This window comes from Nannospalax galili, unplaced genomic scaffold, assembly GCF_000622305.1.
Source record: "Nannospalax galili isolate Female #2095 unplaced genomic scaffold, S.galili_v1.0 scaffold383, whole genome shotgun sequence".
In the NCBI taxonomy this organism is placed as follows: Eukaryota; Metazoa; Chordata; class Mammalia; order Rodentia; family Spalacidae; genus Nannospalax; species Nannospalax galili.
The window spans coordinates 438,177-453,543 of NW_008351346.1; the positions used below are offsets into that span (position 1 = coordinate 438,177).

A 15,367-nucleotide genomic window follows, 5' to 3' on the forward strand; every position below is an offset into this window, starting at 1 on the left:
GAGGTGCACTTGTCTGTAAATACAAAGATACGTATTTAAAATACAGTAAGAAGTTACGTTGGTTTAGGCAATTGACAGAAGTGTGTGTTTCTTTGATGTCTGTGACTCTCCAGCCACGTGTACTTGGCTGTGTTTACAGTACCACACACGATTTTTAATACTGCTGTGTAGATAAGTAACTGTGAAACTCTGTGACGGTATACATAGCTGAGCCAAAATTTGAATTGTGCTCTCAGCATGGCACCAAAGTTGGAAGAGTTTCTGCTGTACTATACTCTTAATGTAATTCGAAAGAGTAAGTTGGGTTGTAGGCATTTGTTTCTTCATTGATGTAACTGGAATTTTATGACTTAAAACATGTAGTGATTAGAACAGTGCCTGGTACATAAACACTTGATGCCCATTATCCATTGGGGTTTAGAGTCATAGAAGGTCCAAGCACTTTTCTTTTTGCTAGGGACAACTGGTAGTGGAGGTGGGAACAGGCTGTCAGAGAGACCAGATGCTCTGGGATAGGAGCAGCACAAATGAGGCTCTCAGGTGGAATGGGTAGGGCTGCAGAATTCCCCTTTAAGTCGTCATGGATTTTCATCCACAGAAGGGCCTATCTTTAAAGCGAGGTAATGCAGACCAAATCTCTTGTATTGACAAACAGCAAAACTTAATACCCAGATCTATCTCCACCTTTAGCCACTCCTGTGAAAACTTCTATATTCTGACTCTGTTCTCATGGCCCTGTTACTTCTATCTGTATTGATCCTCTGACTTTCTATGGTTAGCAAACATCCCTAGTTACCAAATTCCTTACATCCTTTTTATCTTCCTTTAAGGCTACCCATCTAGTGTTCTGTTTGCCTCAGAAACACTCCTCATTGTCTTAATTGTCTGTTCCTTTCTTGTTATTGTTTGTTTGGGTTTGGTTTTGTTTTGTTTTCTGAGACAGGGTCTCCCTCTACCACAGGCTGGCCTTGAACCCACAGCAGTCCTGCCTCATCTTAACAAGTGCTGGGATCACAGGCATGAGCCACCATGTCCAACTTCTGGTTCTTATTTAACTTTTCTCTCTGATAGTCTCGTTCTCTGTTCACCCCTTCATTGTCTAAGTTTTTTAGGTTTCTGCCCTTGACCCTCTTCAACATAGCTTCTATATTCCTCCTTGAAAGCTTTTACTGTAAATAATCTGTGCCTTCAGTTGTGAATTGTTTAATAGTATTAGTACATCGATATACATTTTATTATATTTACTGTTTTTCTCTTGTATTTCAGATTCATATCTAATGGCCAGTATGAGAGTCTAATGGATTCTTTGAGAATAAAGTTTTACATAAATAAAATACAAACTCTCAAGGGAAATCAAGTAAATTCAAATCTGATTATTAAGACCATGAATAGTGCCATTTTGCTTTCACCTGAGTTGGAGAGGTCATCCACTATCTTTTTTCAGCCCACCCCCTCCTTTATGTTCATTTAGTAAGAGTCAGATGAATGTAGCATAATTGCCCTCCCATGCGCCCTTTGCTTGTCTTTGAATTTGCATCTTCCTAACTCGTAGTCTCCAACCACCTCTTTCTACTCACTGGACTACAGGAGTTCTAACAGGCAAATTAATGATATCATAATCATCCTTTGGCTCTGGTACATGCTAAAGTTTTGGTCTCCTGCTTGGTGCTATTGGGAGGCGGTAGAACCTTTTAACGAAACTGGGCCAGTGGGAAGACTTTCCAGTCTTGAAAGGGACAGGGAACCCTGCTTGTAGTTACTTTTCTGTTGAAATAACATGACTAAGGTAACTTATGGAAGAAAGAGTTCGTTTTGGTTTGTGGTTCCATGGGGAGAGTCTGTTATGGTGGGGATACGTTGCAGGGAGCAGCAGGCCTGGTGGCAGCATCAGAAAACTGAGAGCTCACATCTTCAATCACAAAAAAGCTGCAGAGAGAGCAAACGAACTGGGTGAGGCTACGGACTCTCAAAGCCCGCCCCCAGTGACACACTTCCTCCACTGAGGCCACACCTCTGAAAGATTCCATAACCTCCGAACTATGGGGGACATCATTGAAATCACCACACCACTCATTCCTTTTTTTTCCCACACCCTGGCCATGAGGAAAAGTTTGCTGCATCAGCTTGCCATGATACACCACCTCACCACAGGCCCAAAGCACAGGACCAGACAATCATGGGCTGAAAACCAAACAGAACCTTTCTTTGTAAATTCATTATCTTAGGAATTTTGCTACAGTAACATAAGCCTGACTGGCAGCATTTTTCGGCTTCTCAAACTGTTTGCCAGAATGTCACATTTAACTCTCCAGAAACTAAGGAATGCTATAAACTTCCAAAGGAAACACAGCGATATTTGCTAGTTGGTATACATCATGCCAATTACTAGTTCAGAGTAGTTCAGACTTTCAGAGTTCGTCTACTCTGTTTCAGTGATTGTTCTGTATGAAGCTGAGTCTTTGGTGCTTGCTGTGATGAAAAGAATCAGCCAGGCATGATGTCACAAGCCTGCCACCCCAGCACTTAGGAAGCTGTGGCTGGAGAATCGCAGGTTTGAGTCAGCATGGACTGTGCAGCAACACCCTGCCTTAAAAAAAAGTACTTAAAATCATAGAATGGGAAAGGAAGGCAGAAATGTTTACTATGATGCTAAACTTTTGAGATAGTGTACTGTGCCAATAGGCACAGATATCCAGTTAATTATTCAAAAGTAAAAGTCTTTCAGTTGATGTTGTTTTTCTTAAACATATTATTAGCACAAATATCTGGTAGCAAACTATGTCGTAAGCAGAACTTAAATTTCACAGCGTGAAAAACTTGTGTTTCAAGACCTTTCCAAGCTAAAGCGTTGCCTTTCCTCTCCGGTCCCTGCTGGGCGCTCCTCGGGCAATGCAGGACCACTTGCTGCATTTCACTCCGCAGCTGTACAATATTCTCTTAGTTTATAACATCTTTTCTTTGTTCAACTGGAAAATATTCATTTTCCAGGCTTAGTCCAACCTCAGCCATAGTACTTTAAATTTTTAAAAGATTTTTTACTGTGTTTTAAAAATATTTTTACTAGTTCTTTGAGAATTTCATCTACTTTATTTTGTATGAATTTTATCTGTAACAGAACTGGCTACTGAATGGTGTTAGCGATGTGACGGATACTGTGTTAATTATTTTCCCAAATTCCCTCAGTTCGTATGTGTTGGAAATGTCTTGCTATTCCGGCTTTCAGTATGTCTGGGCTGCCCCCTCATTCCCCCAGCTCCCTCCAGAGATCCCTCCTTCCCTATCTACCCAATGTTGTGTCCTTGTTTTCCATTTTAAAGCCATTGAGTCCAGTGTGTGCTGCCCATATACTCTTGGTGTTCAGAGGGGCTACAGAACAAAGTGACAAAGGGGGGAAAGGAATAACGGAACAGGAAGGGTTTAAAGGAGTAGGGAAGGGGGCAGCGTGGAGGAGGGAATATGTAGAGGGGAAGGAGAACTAACACTAAAGACCTGCTGAAAAAGTCATGAAAACCTACTTCAGTAGAAGCTTCCTAAAATATACACACGCATGTATAAAATGTTTAAATCGGGTTGCCCTGTTTTTATTATTTTTAATTATCGTATGTGTCTGTGTGTAGGTATGCATACCCAAGTGTAGGAGCCCTCTTAAGGCCAGAGGACCAGATCCCTGCTGCGGTTGCAGGTAGTTGTGAGCCACCCAATGTGGGTGGATGCTGAGAACCGAACTCAGGTCCTATACAAGAGCAGTACATGTTCTTAACTACTGAACTACCTCCCCAGCCCCCAATTTTAAAAAATTACATTTATTTATTTATTTATTTATTTATTTATTTATTTATTTATTTATTTATTTATTTATTTATTTATGTGTGTGGTGTATAAGGCATGCGTGTGCCACAGTGCACATATGGATAATGGAAAAAAGCTTTCAGCAGTCAGTTTTTTTTTTCCACCACGTGGACCAGAGGATCAAACTCAGGTGGTTGGGCTCAATGGCATATGCCTTTTTACCTGTTGAACCATCTCACTGGCCCACTTTTTTTTTTTAACTTTCAGTTTTTTTTCTTTCTAAACTGATTTTCACTATCGTTTTTATTGTTCTATGTAATTCTGAAAATTGTTGACTGTTTTTTTTAACATCATGCTTTGTACCTACCTACCACTCAACTGTTTACCTAAGGAATAATAATTTTTCTTTTCTGTGACTAAACAATGTAGTACAGCCACTGAAACCAGGTTTATCTTAATCATTAAGAAACACTGACCTGGGACTGGAGAGATGGCTCACAGGTTCAGAACGCTGGCTGCTCTTGCAGAAAACCCGGGTTCAAATCCCAGCACCCACATGGTGGCTAATGACTGTCTATAACTCCAGTTCCAGGGGATCTGACACCCTCGTCTGTTCTCTGCAAGCATTGCATGACACGGATGCACTTACACGCATGCACGCAATACACTCATACACATAAAATTAAAATAAATAAATGAAAGAAACACTGTCCTATTTTCTCCTATCAAATATACATTCTGGTTCTTTGATATTTTTAATCATCTATTTTTGCCACCAAACAGCTAAAATTTAATCAAAAGCCCTTAGTACAATCTACACAAACCCATTTCATTCTTTTGATTGAAGAATAAATGATAAAATTTAAAATTTTTCCTAGAGCCTTCATGAAAATGACATTTTAGGCAGGGAACCAGTTTCATAATGCAGGGGCATGAATACTTTGAAGCAGCAAATGACATCAGGTGTTTGTGGCATGTACTGCCACTCTTAAAGGAAAGGCCGTGCAGGCACAGACTCTGGTTCTCCTTTATGAGTTCAGCTACTTAGCTGGATGTAGAGCAAATATTTAATTTCAAGTTCAACTGACATATTTCAAGAAGCTAATCCATTTTATGACAAAGCAAGGGAAATTGAAATACGCACCTCGCAGGCTGAAGTTAATACATCTGATTTTAGTTTAACGGGATGTTTCCTATTTTTAGCAAGAAGCAGAAAAGTTTGATATGAAACTCCATTTCAAATTCAGGGCCTGCCACCTATTTTAATTAAGTCGGCACTCTCTCCATGATTGAAATATGCCTCTCAGCTTCCTATCCGTATTGCCACCAGGGGGCATAACACAACTTGTGTAACCAATGCAAAAATAGCTATGGATTTTAAGGTTGGAAATGTAAAAGCTGAAAATCTTAAAGTGATAGCGACAACTCAAAAAATAAAAGCAGCAGAGAAAACTTAAGACTGTTTAATTGAAACAGATTCTAAATAATAGCTAAATTACTACTTACCTCAAGCTGCTAATTCTGACCAAATGTTTACCTCTAAAATTATCTAAGCTAGTCTCCCACTAACTGACAGGTTTTCTAGCCCAGATTCCACATAACCCTTAATATTGAATTTTTAAGAACTTGAGATTCTGGGCAATGAGCAAGTTTGGGTTTTTTTGTTTTTTATTTTTATTTTTCTTATAAAATCAGGCTTCTACCACTGATTGCTTCTTCAAATCTATCCTCACTGTCATCACAAAAATATCTCTAAATATCTCTAGTTGATCATTTCTACACAACTCGTTCCACAAATCTTTGAGGTCAACCCATTTCAGGATAAGAGCCACCATAATTTAAACAGCAACAGTGTAGTGGAGGCAGTGTAATGTACATAGTATATCTCAAAGTGCAGTGTGTGAAAAATCGGTTTAAGTAGGTGTTAAACATGCCATACCCTTGGGTGTGGGTCTCTGGGGTTCTTTTTCGTATTTATTTTTTTGTGTATGAATGTGTATGTGGGTACATGTGATGTGCTATGAGGGTATGTCCATGTGTGTGAGGCCATGTCTGCACGTGTGAGTGTGGAAAACAGGTCAACCTTAGGTGTCATTCCTCAGGAGCTCTCTACCTTAATTATTGAGATAGAATCTTTCATCTGGCCTGAAGCTTACTAATTAGGCTCAGCTAATTGACCAGCAAGCTCCAGGGATCTGCCTGTCTCTGCCTCCCCAACGCTGCCCCAGTGGTTTTTATTTATGTAATTATTTTTTAATGAGTACGAGTGTTATGCCTGCATGTATATAAGTGTACCCATGTCATTCAGTGCCTACAGAGAACAGATGAGGGCATTAGATCTCTTGGACCTGGAGTTACAGACAGTTATTAGCCAACAAGTGGGTTCTGGAATTCAAACCCGGATCTTCTGCAAAAGCAGTTAGCGCTCTTAAATGCTGAACCACCTACCCAGTGCTGCCCATGCTGGAATCACAGCACATGCTGCTGCTCTGGGATTTTTTATTTTTATTTATTTTTTAACATGGGTGCTGGGGCTCTAAATCTCGGACCTTATGCTTTGCAGGGCCAGCACTGTACTGACGGAGCCATCTCCTCAGCTCCAAGGTGATTTTAATAGGGATTCTTGGAGGTTATTTTAAGAAGAAACTCCTGTATGGCTAAGAGCATAAACCACAGTCTTCACACATCATCTTAGAAAATGGGAATAACAAATATGTCTCCAGCACATAGGGGTTGGGGGGAGTTGGGAAAATAAGAACACAGTGTCTGTCACATAGCTACCATGCAAACATTAGCCAGTTCTGTTATAGATAAACCTAGATTTCTCTGGGAGCCGGTTTCCCCTCAGTATCTACCACACTACCTCTATTAACAAGTCTTTACACATAATCTAAGATGAATAAATGAATGCTTTCTGAATTAAAAGAATCTAGTCTGTGTGACCCAAAATAGCACAGGACCCCAAAGCAAATAATTTTCAGAGAAATATCTGCTTTTTAATAAGTATTTTTAATGCAAAGAACAAAGATGACAGTTTTACCTTATGATGTGTGTGTGGTGGGGCAGGTATACTTCCAAATAGGCTGCAGGATCCACTTGGCTCCACAATGTCACTGCCACCTCTGTCCTGGGTGAACAAACGTGTAAGAATTGCCTAGCCTACAATGGGAATTTTTAAACCTGAATGCAATTAGTGCCCCAAGGTGTGATGTTCAGTAGTTCTCAGGTCAGGTCAGGTCAGGTTCTAGAATTTGTATTGCAATCAAGTTCCCAGGCGAAGTGGATACTGCTGGGTCAAGAGTTGTTTTTAAAATGCCACTAGGTCGGAGAAGTACACTTGGCTGGGGTAGAACTTTCCTCATAGATTCAGAACAGCGCTCTTCAAACTTTGATGTGTTTACAAGTCACATGGTGATCTTGCCAGAATAAAGGATGTGATTGAGTAAGCTGGAGTAGAATATGAGAGCTCTCATTTCTAAAATGTTCCTAGGTGATACAGATGTTGCTAGACCACCACCTCCTACACACACACACTTGTCCACACAACCTCCCTCCATTGGTTCTACTTTTATGTCTCCAAGCTCATTGGCTTGCAAGAACAAGGATGTGTGCAACCTGCCCAGCACAGCACCCAGAATGCAGTCACATACTTAAATGTGTTAGCAATTATTATACTGGTGAAGAGCACGGGATTTTGAGAGGCACACGTCTGCATTCCCATCACTAGCTTTGTGAACTGAGGCCCAAAACAGAATACTATTGAGCCTCAGGTTCCTCTTTCCCTCATAAGGCTGTTGCAGAGATTAAATCAGATGATAAAGTAAACTACCTAGCACTCTGTAAATGGCTGTTATTGCTTGTAAAACCCAAGAAATAGAGGCGACAAAAATGGCTTCAGCAGCTGTTATGTGAGCTTTTACAGCTTGAAAGAAATAGAATCTAGCCAGAAAAAAAAAAAAAATCCACAGGGCACTCATGATTATGACCTACCCGTCAGTCTGCTAATGCTCATTTATTGCTGTCAGGGCTATCACCAGGCAAAGGAGAAAGCACTCCGGAGATCGGAGATGCTCACAGACCTCGGCATTTGTAGGGAAATGTTCCAGGAGCATGATCTTTTCAAAAGTTCTTAGGAAACAGTTGTATTTTATTAAGGAAGGAAAATTCTTCTTTCTGTAATCAGGGAAACTTTATATTCCTGCCCTTTTAAGGCAAAGCCCACAATTTAATTTGTATTTATGGAATTTGGCAAATAATAGAAACAAAATAATATTCAGGCAATATAATAAATGAAGAAACCCTTGACATTCAAAGATGTGTTGGGCGTCTCTCCACACGAGTTCTGTTATTCGTTTTTCTTCGACAGTTGTTTCTAGTTTCCTGTTTTTATTTCAGTCCTGAATGCTTCCTGCTTTACAGAATCCTTTGGTTCAGGACAAACCAGGGTGTTTGATCTTTTTAGACACAGTCTTATATGAGGCTCTGTTGGATAAGCTAGTCCTCTGAGTAACAAGCAGTGGATAGATGCCTTCCTCTCTAGCTTCTCACTGGCTTGCTTCAATCACCTCAAACTAACTGGACTGTAAGACTCTCTGTAGGAGGGGAAGGACAGAGGGAGACAGTCACCCCTCCTACCCAATCAGTCAGCTTTAACAGCATGAGGGGGCGGGACTAAGGATAGGGACAGGGGAAGCTAGAGAGAAGGAAGGGGCTTCACCATTTTGGAATGCAACGCAAGTCGGGAATCTGCTGCCTGAATGTTAAGGGACAAAAGCCCAAGCGTTCCCATACCTTTGTAAGTACCCCCTCACTGCTACCCTCTGCTCTGTTAGCAGGCCCAATAAATGCTGTTGTTCCCTAAACTGTAGTTTAGAGCAATATTATCTCAATTTGTGGTATGGACGTTGCGAGGAGGGGGCCATGCCAGGAGCCTGGAAGCCACGTGCGTGCCTCCCAGCAGCGAATTTAACTTACAAGTTCTTTTTGCCTTGTCTTCATAGAGCCATAGTTGGGCTTCCTTCTATAGGATTTAGGCTCCTTCTTCTCCACCCAGCAACTCAATGGACATTTACTAACAGTCTACTATACACAGATTCAATCCAAATACATTAGAAGTCAAGATCAAAAGACAGTTCCTGGTGCTGGAAAGTTTGGATCCCAGCACCCATGTAACTATCTAAGAGGTTTCATGCATGCCTGTAACCCCAGCACTGAAGGAGACAAAAACAGGAGGATTGCTGGGGCTTTCTGGCTCTAGCTAAGTTAAGAAAAAAGTCACATTTTGGGGAGAGGTTGTTTCAAATGAATAAGGGAGAGAGTAATAGAAGAAGGCTCTTGATGCTCTCTCTGGCCTCTGGGCATGCACAGGCAAATGCACCAACACAGACCTGTCCATACACCAAATATAAATACACACTGCGAATAAAATAGAGATAATTTCTGCTCTCAAAAAGTATGTTAACTTTTAATAGACTCTCTCCACCCAAAAAGTATTAATCTTCATTTCTGCCCAAATCCCTGTATTAGTAATTCATTTTGGTACAACAAATAATTCCAGTTCTTAGCTTAAAATAAAAATATATTTATTATTACACACAGTTCTCAAGGATCAGAGAATCCTAGTGGCTTTCATGGGACAGGATTCAATGTCTGCCAGTACACAAGTCGCTGGAGGTTTGGCAAAGGCTGGGTCTCAGCTTCTAAGCTGACTCAATCAAAAGACTTCTGCCAAGAAGTCTTGGCTCCTGTGACTGTTATCAGGAGACCTCAGTTCCTTATCACACAGGCTTCAGAGGGGAGCTAGACATGGCAACTTCTTCCAGAGAAAATGGCTGTGTGGATAGGAAGAGAGGGAGAGAGAGAGAGAGAGAGAGAGAGAGAGAGAGAGAGAGGGAGAGAGAGAGAGAGAGAGAGAGAGAGAGAGAGAGAAGGAGGATGAGCAGGAGGAGGACAAGGAGAAGAATGAGCAGGGGAGAGCAACTGAGATGGAAGCCCCGTCTTTCGTAACCTCATCTTAGAGGTGATAAGCCATCACTTCCATAATGCTTTGCTGATCACAAACTGACCCTGGTGCAATGTTGGAGGGAACTGGACAAAGGCATAAGTTCTTCATTGGTCCATTTTTTTGTTTGTTTGTTTGGTTGTTGCTGTAACAAAATATTTGACGTTGGGTAAATTGTAAAGAAAAGAGGTTTATTTGGCTGTAGTGCTAGACCTAGAGATTCTAAGAGCATGGAACCAGCATCTGCTTGACTTCTGGAGGGAGGAAGGGAGGGAGGGAGAGAGGGAAGGAGAGTGAGTGAGGTCAGTCAGGTTTGAGTTGTCCCAAATGGACTTTGCTGTGGGTCTATCCACTGGAGCCTGGTTAACCTACCAAGAGTCACACACTGAAAGAAGACTGACTCGTTCCCTCCCAGCAGTCATCATTTGCCAGTAGCTCCTCAGCTAGGGCTAGGGTTTCTTACCCTCCTCCCTACTTACATGCTGGGATTTTGTCTAGCTTGAGCTTAAGTGGTATTTATATATGCTGTCACCATTGTTGTTGAGCTCATATGAGTAACTGACCAGCTGTCTAGAAAATTCTCTTTCCTGTGGTCATCCACCACCTCTGTTTCTTATAATCTTTCCATACCTTCTACCACAATGATACCCGAGCCTTGGGAGTCCTAGGTTTGATAAAGGTCTCCTATTCAGGGATAAACAGTCTGCAGCCTTTTATTCTCTGCACTGTGGATAATTGTGGTTCTGTGTGTTAATTACCAGCTGCTGCATAAGGAAACCTGGTGAGAGTTGAGAGATGCATTAATCTATGGGTATAACAGTAAGTCATTAGGAGTCACTTTAATACTACATTTAGCAGAATAGTGGCAGAAGACTGTCCCCCGTGGCCTGTAATCTGTCTAGCTAGGCCTGTTATCAGTGTCAGATGTGGAGTCTATCTTATGAAGTAGACCTTTAATCCAATTAGAAAGAGATTGGTTACTTCCATAATATTTGTGCCACCATTGCACAGGTGGGCATTTCCTAGCAGGCCAGTTGCTGCAGCTCATGGTGTTCACAGCTGGGTAAGGCTGATGATGAATTGTCTCTTCTGGTAGCACACGTAAGTACCTTCCAGCACTATGAAAGCTGCACAGTAGAGATGAAGCACTGAAGTCAGCACCAGCTTGAATTTTTTTTTTTTTTTTTACAGCTCATGTATGTAGTGTCTTCAGCAATCATGTCTTACTGTCAAGTTCTGGTGGCTAACCAAGAGCAGGGGAATGACCAGTATTGTTTGCAGGCCTATGGGACCTCTGGTTAACATCTTCAAAAGACAGAGTTTATGTCTGGCATTGGGCTTTTACTTTGCTAGTCCTATAGTGTCTAGTGGAGGTAATGTCCCCATTATAAAGTAACTCCTTTTGATCTCTTTTAATAATGTATATGAATATACGCTTAAAAACTTCTATAATGGTTGGTTTTCAAATGTCGTTCTCTGAAGGCCTTTAGTGCTAGTTATTCCTCTTCATACTCCCTCCTCTGCCCTGCCCTCCCATTCCCCACAAATGGCCAAAACACAGAGAACAAGAGTCTTCAGAGTGTGGGTCCTTGGACAGGACTCCTATATTGAATTCCACCCACCCAGAGCTCAGGGACCATTGTGGAAGAGGGGGTGGAAAGATTGTAAGAGCCAGGGAGGAGGTGCATGACCATACAGAAATAGTCCTACAGGCGCCTGGGACCCTTCTTATACAAACCTGCAGCAATGGTTGTCAGCATGTATTTAGGCAGACAAAAACCCAGCACAGAACTGTGGAAATGAACAGCAAGCTGCAATCTTAGTTGAAGAATTACTGGCAGCTGATTGCTTGAGGAAGAGCTGATCTTTTTGAAGGGAGAGATTCTAGATAGGCTGACTAAACCCTGGTGCATGAACTTGCACTGATGAACATCTGGGGACACTAACTTTACATAATAAGCCTTAATACAAATACCAGAATGTGTGAACTCCAATGGGGGTGGGTGGGAGTGTGCCAAAGGGGAAGGGGGTATAAAGATGTTTTTCTGTATGAAATACAGAAAAATTCAATGAAAAATTTAAAGAAAGAAAACATGGAGCCAGCAAGATGGCTCAGTGGGTAAAGACAATTGCTGCTAAGACTGATTACCTGAGTTCAATCCATGAGCCCCACATGGTGGAAAGAGAGAACAGACTCCAGCAAGTTGTCTTTGAATCTCCACACATACAACATGGCCCATATGTACCCACACACATACACACAAACATAAATAATTTTAACAGTAATAAAAAAAAGAATGCATGAGCAATACAATTGTAGTTATAATGATAGCTGCCCATGATTACTATGCTCAGGTACTCATTGTCCTGAAGTTGAGATTTGGCATTTCCATGAAAGCCCTTATGCAGTCACTAACTCTATGAAGTAGTCCTTACTATAAATAGCATGGGGGTCTGTCCCAAAATGTGAACAGTATACTTTACATATTCTGCAACCAGTTCTTTTTGTACAATGGGAGTAGTTTAAGCGAGGGTAAATTTTTCCTTCTGTAACCAAGCCAGTTTCACACCAGGCTTTTTCAAGGCAGAGCCATAATTCCATCCATATTTATGGAACTTGACATGTAATAGAAACAATATTTGTGCAGAAGATTAAACCATGCTATATTCAAGATGTGTTGGACCTCCTTCGTTCCTCCCATTAGTTTTCCCCATTTTTGTAGACAGATTCTTCTAGGTTCCTCACTGTCCCAACTGTATCCCTGAATGTTCCTCCATTTTAGGGAATTCTCCAGTTCAGGGCAAACTAGAGGGGTTGGTCTTCTTTGACATATACCTTACATGAAGCTCACCCCTCCCCCTTCATATACCCATGGTTGGGCTTAGGTTGTGCCCCACATATGAGAGCCAATCAAATAACCTCCAAACGAGTCAGTGTTGCTCATCTGAGCAGGGTCTGTGTTTCCGTGTGTAGCTCTTGTCTTGTTCCCCACTTCATTGCATGGCTATACCACACACTTCTGTTGAAGAATCTTTAGGCTGCTTCCTACCTATTTTATTTGTCTCATTACACATATGTATTGCCTTATGAAAACTTGTCCCATGCATATTTTAAGTACTCATAGCAAAATTTCTCTATGGTATATTCTAGAGTGTCTTCAAAGTGTCATTTTACATTAGCACCAACAGCGTTTATGTAGTCCAGTTATTTGATATCTTTGCCTGCAGTGGGTGGAATCAGAATTCTCAATGATTCCACTGTGATGGATGTGAAGTAACACTGCACTATGGAGTTTAGATATCCCCCCTTTGCTAGTAACAATCACATGTCATGCTAGAGTCTATTCATGCTTCTTCACTGGTGAACTACCTGCTAGGATTTTCCAGCCATTTTTCTACTTTGGCATTTTTTTCCTTATTGTTTTAAAGTATGTGGTTTAAAAAATTCTAGATACTGTCCCTTGTTGGTTGTATGCTTTGAAAACTTTTCCTCTATTTTTGGTCCATCTTTTCCATTTTCTCTCTCATAACCTTTGTAAAAAACTGTTCACTGTAATACTTGTCCCATAGGATTGTAGCTTTTCAATCCACTCTATCTATTAAATGACTAAAAACATATAATCCACTGGGTTGTGGGCTCCTTCAAGACAAACTCATTCATGACTGAGGGCCTTGTATCATCCCCTGTACTTCTTGGGGCCTGAACACCCCTTTTAACTTTTACTTTTCATTTCTGAATCTCTCTCAGGCCCAGTGAAGAGCTGATGCAGAGGCTGATAGGTCCCATAGGCCAAACAGCCCACTACCTGCTTTATAAGGTTCTATTAGAACAGAGTCACACTCACTTGCTTGTTTATAGCTGTGGCTGCTAGCATGCCACGACAGCATGGTACAGTAACTGTTATAGAACCATACGACCCACAAGCCCAGAAGTATTTACTGCTTGGTCTTTTGTAGATGAGGCTAGCAGATGAGGATGGAGCACTGGGGAGCACACTACTGGGGAGCACACCACTCTCACATATTTGTAACAGGAAACATTGACTCAATTTTGTTTCTGCCATTTTCTTAACATTTACAACTCATTGACAACTCCTCCCCAGATCCTATCTATTTAAAAAATGGGTTTATATTTTTAATTATGTGTATGTGTGTGGGGTGTGTGTGTGCAGTTACCTACTGAGACCAGAGGCATCGATCCCTCCACAGCTGGAGTCACAGGTGGTTGTGAATCAACCGACATGGGTGCTGGGAACTGAACTTGCGTCTTTCCCAAGAGCAATATGCTCTTAACCGCTATACCATGTCTCTGTCTCCCCCTAATCTTATCTAAAGAGAAGGCATAAAATATGTAGAATAGTTAAAATAACTTGAATTAATTTAGGTTTTTTGCAGTGTCGTCAGTCCCTAAAGACTGACGTTATTCTGTCTTTTATTCACAAACACAGAAATGGATCTTATTACCAAAAATTGTCTCCAGGATCCTCTACTACTTGTGGACTTGAGGGATGTCTTCGAATTCCTCTGTAACACCTCCCTCCCTCTGCTCACTGGAGGTTGCTCCATAAGTGTTGACTTACGACTGCTGGTACTACAATGCATTATTTACCTGATGGCACTTGGTTGGAAATAACTGGGGCAGACAGAGAAGGACTCGACGGGGGAAGACTGCGGCTTACACAAAGGAAGTAATAAGATGGCCCTAAAAACATTTGCTAATGTATAACTTCTGGGGTTGCTAAAACGGCTTTCAAATTTTGCAGCCTTTGACACTTTTTCAATTTTTCCATGTTTCTCCTGCTGTTCCACTACAGCAGATAAGAAATGCTCCAATCTTGCTGTGTTCTGAAATAATGAGGTTGGAAAGAAAAGATCTTTTTCATCTCCTTAACATTAGGAAGAAGAAAGAAAACATCTAGTCAAAGCCCAGCAGTCCAACAAATATTACTCATGTCTTTGGCAAAAAGAAAAGGAGACTCTTGAATAAAAAAAAAATGGAAAAGAAGAACACAAGTGGCATTGTTTGCATATCAGAAAAATTAATCTACATCGGAAAGTGCGTGAGCCTGCAATTCAGAAAGCAAAGAATTAGGACAGCCCAGCTGAGAATAATTTTCTAGCCAGTTAATTTAATTGCATAAATCATTCCTTTGTTAGCAATAAAGAGATATAATTAAAATGAGATTGCCTCTAGTTTCTATTCTCTAGAAGCTAAAGGAATTGATTTTTGGGCAAAGCATTCTTCCAAATACAAGATCGGCAAATTACATTTACCTTTTTTAGAAAAGCTAAATTATTTTGCCGTAATATCATGGTGAGTTTAATTAATTATAGATCTGCCATATGATCTTAAAGAAATAATTTATTTAATGTCCTTAGAACAGAAGTTTGCAATCATGTGAGCATCCCCTTTGGTAGATGGTATGCAGATTTTCACAAACAGGTCAGAAGTTTAACAGGCAGCTGTCAGGAGGAATTTGAGGCAATGTAAGGACTGTTTGGGGTTTGGGTTAGCTGTCCTTGTTTAAAATGAAAAAATGCCACTATTTAGTATTGCATAATTTAACTGAACTCATT

General features: G+C 40.9%; 1 long non-coding RNA gene across 1 annotated transcript; it reads left to right on the top strand.

Moving 5' to 3' along the window:
* Nucleotides 1-8,469: 8,469 nt before the first annotated feature.
* Nucleotides 8,470-14,743, top strand: LOC115066808. Its single transcript, XR_003846250.1, has 2 exons — nt 8,470-8,584; nt 14,239-14,743. It is a non-coding gene; the product is annotated as an uncharacterized LOC115066808 (long non-coding RNA).
* Nucleotides 14,744-15,367: the final 624 nt, after the last annotated feature.